Source organism: Artibeus jamaicensis, unplaced genomic scaffold (genome assembly GCF_021234435.1).
Source record: "Artibeus jamaicensis isolate MK-2021 breed Jamaican fruit bat unplaced genomic scaffold, CSHL_Jam_final contig_64, whole genome shotgun sequence".
In the NCBI taxonomy this organism is placed as follows: Eukaryota; Metazoa; Chordata; class Mammalia; order Chiroptera; family Phyllostomidae; genus Artibeus; species Artibeus jamaicensis.
The window spans coordinates 13,086,856-13,090,444 of NW_026521911.1; the positions used below are offsets into that span (position 1 = coordinate 13,086,856).

Sequence of the window (3,589 nt, forward strand, 5' to 3'; positions counted from 1 at the left end):
GCTGCCAGAGCTACTCCCTCCCACTCTGTAGAAGCATAAACAGAATCTTCATATGAACAATATTATTTGCTTTGATTTTCTCATATGATGCTCCAAGATCATGTGATCATGGGGAAAATTTCTCCCACCTCTGCAACACCCCATTACATAACTCTGTAGCTTTGAAACAAGCAGGTCAACTTTATTGTGCACAAACTAGAGCTAATAACATTGAGTTTTCCAAGGTTGTCCTGAGTGTTAAAAGACAGTAAGTGTTGAATTAAAGATTTCAACAATATTGCTGGAACACGCATCATGCATTGGGCACTGTACTGGGCTCTGGGTAGGATGTAGTTCTAAAGTTGACAGAAAAGACCTCTATACTTATGGAGCTTACAGCCTGAAGATGGAATATAAGCATTTTTTTCAAGAATCACACAAGAATGACCTAAACTAGAAGCTTAAAATCTTTTCAAGAATGACCTAAACTAGAAGCTTAAAAATGGTACCCACTGCTAGGATCACCATCATGATGAACACACATGCAACCATGTTAACACCAGTGAAGCTTTTAGGTGTTATAATTTCCTTACGAGAATAATGCTTTTAGAAATGGAGGAAAAATCATGGTGATATTTCTTATGAATAATAAGCATTATATCACAAATTGTCTCATTTCCTCCTCCTCATTTCCTTCCACCCCATATTTCCCATAAATCAAGAAGTTTTATGATACATGAGCTGAGTTAGCTTTTACACAGTGATTGTTTATTTAAATCTGGATTCCTGGGGAATTGGAGCCATCAGAACTGCCACCACAACTGTGGGCAGGAGCAGGAAGATGCTGCAGCACATTGACTACAGGATAAGGTGCATCCTGCAAGACAGTCATGTCCTCCTTGGCACCTGCAAGGCATTTGACAAGTGTATGAATTCTATCCTATGTGACTGTAATGAACTCAGGAAGATCATGCCAAAGAACTCAAAACCAGCAGAAAGAGAATAGAAGTGTGTCCTTGGTCTGGTGCTGCTTCTAGATGAGAACCTTGTCTCAATGAGAGTCTACTGTCAAAGATACTGGCATTGCCTGAGTGCCACTTACTGGAGCTCTTGGGGCCCCAGGGATCAGCGGGGCTGCTGGCAGAGGAATCTCAGCTGGTTTTCCCATGCCCCGGGACCCTGCAGGGCTTGCTGGGCTAGTTTGTGTGGCTGGTGAGTCATCCCAGCAGGTGATAACCCCACAAGGAAGAGGCACTGTTGTAGCTGCTGGCCCAGCTAGTATTGGGGCCTTTACCCAGTATCCCCCTGACCGTGGGGATACTCCCCCACCCATGGGCCAAGGGACACCCCTTCCAGGCATAATGGATGCACTTCCTGGTATGAGACCTCCCATGGGTCCCCCAGGGGATCTCCCGTGGATGAGGAACTCCAACGGGCATGCCCATTCCAGGAATGTGTCCCCTGCCCCAGGAAAGCCAGGCCTTCTTTGACCCTTGGCCACAGATATGGAAGTAGCTCCACAGACCTGTGTTCCCAGTGCCCCAGGGCCACGTAACCACAGACCTGATTGTTCTGCCAGTTGAGACTCACCAGATTGTCTGGTTTTCCTTATAGGACAACCCCCCACCGGGAATGTACCCACCAAGGCCCTAGGCTCACCTTGGCCCTTCTCAGCTCCCTGCCTGTTTCCCAAGACACTGTACATAGTTCTTTTATTTCTCTGTGGCCAGTGAAACAAACTTATAAAAAGCTCTTAATAGTATAAGTGTAAAAAATAGAATAAATCTGGATTAATTTCCTAACTTGGTCAAATTGAACGAGAGATTCTAGTGAAGAACGGCAGCTTCATCAAGGAAGGTGTGAATTCCTCCCTCCTTCCATCCATCTGCTAGAGCAGTTATTCTGACCATAGAGTTGTCTTCAGCTGTCATCTCATTCAGCACGCTATGGATGACAGGATGTGCTTCCAACACCAAGGAGGCTTTCAGCTTTTCCAAGAGATGTGTCTTGGCTTCCTTATTATTTCACACCACAATTTGCTCAGTGTTTGGTCAAGGAACTGAAAAAAATAAAGGGTTACTGACTGTAAAACATGTAACATCCTCGCTCAGTTGGAAACCACTGACCTTCCTGTTTCTCTGTTCCCATCAGATAATCCACCATGTTGGGTGGGGTGTGATGAAACCAGCACCTAATATCGCACTAGAGGAGGAGAGTGACCACAGGATGTCATCACCTGTGTCAGAAAAGGGGCAAATGTTTAACAGGAAGGACTTACCATATACATGTCTGAGAAGATACCCCATGTCCTCCTTGATACTGAAATGAAAGTCGAGATCTCTTTTATTAAGCCTCCTCCACTGTGCCTATATACTGACAAGATTTTTAAATACTGTCTATGTCTTGGTATATTAATCATAATGAGATTTATAGTGGCTAATATTTATTATCTACAATTAGCCCGGCATGGTGCTTGGTAGGTACTTTATCTCAGTCTTCCCAACAGTCTTGTGGGACAAGCATTGTTCTATTTTTTCACATGAGGAAACTGGTTCAAAGAGGACAAGTGGCTATCTCAGGGCAGTTCAGTAAGGATTTAGGTCCCATCCAGTGCACATGATCTTTTAAGTCCCTCACCTCACCACCTGGTACACATGAATCCCAGTTCAGAACAGAGGGCACCAAGCTCAGATCGTCCTTCCTCCCCTACTTGTTCACTCTCATCCACCGTTTGTGTGCTTTTCTAGCTCCTTCATAGTATGTAAGTTCCTCTGAGGGAAAGAATCTATTCATCTTTGTGTCCCTCCCCAGAAAACAGAATATAGTAAGGTCTCAGTAAGTCCATTACAAGTGAAAACATATACACAAACCAAAATACAATGCTATGGCTAGAATTCCTTTTTTAGAAGATTTTATTTATTTATTTTTAGAGAGAGGGGAAGAGAGGGAAAAAGAGAGGATAAGAAACATTGATGTGAGAGAGAAACATTGATCAGTTGCCTCTTATATGCATCCGACCAGGGACCAGACCCAAAAGCCAGGCATGTGCCCTGATTGGAAATCAAACCCATGACCTTTAGCTTTGCAGGACAATGCTCAACCAACTGAGCCACACCAGACAGGGTTATGGCTAGAATTTCTGACTTCAACTTCAAAATTGCAGAAAGGCTCCTGTTTTAAAATTATTAATGTATCAAATCACTTCGATAGCAGATGTGATAGCAGCCACAGGATGACTAAACAGTAAAACTTCCTTTTTTCTACGGCTCTAAGTTGCACATCCTTTTGTTGTCCAAAGCCAGGGAGAATAAAATTCTCCGTCATGGTGCAGCCTGCATGGGAAAACAGCTCTCTTCTTTAAGACAAGTTTGGCTTCACTGGGAGCAGTTGCAGGCTGAGAGGCAGAGTTCCTGGCATTCGTATTTAAGACTGTGACACCTGAAAGTCATCATCTCAAGTGGAATGGAAGGAAAATGGACCAAATCAGCATATAAGGATCAGCAAGCCAGGAAAGAAAGCAGACTGAGATGGTAATAACAACTCTGCATTTACAGAGCATTTCCTAAGTTCCAGCCACTTACTTACATTATTTATTTTAATCTTATAATAG

The 3,589-nt window shown here is 43.5% G+C and overlaps 1 pseudogene; it reads left to right on the plus strand.

Annotated features, from left to right (window-relative positions):
* The first annotated feature begins 805 nt into the window (after positions 1–805).
* LOC119065543 (small nuclear ribonucleoprotein-associated protein B-like) lies at positions 806–1,744 on the plus strand (annotated as a pseudogene).
* The last annotated feature ends 1,845 nt before the right edge of the window (positions 1,745–3,589 follow it).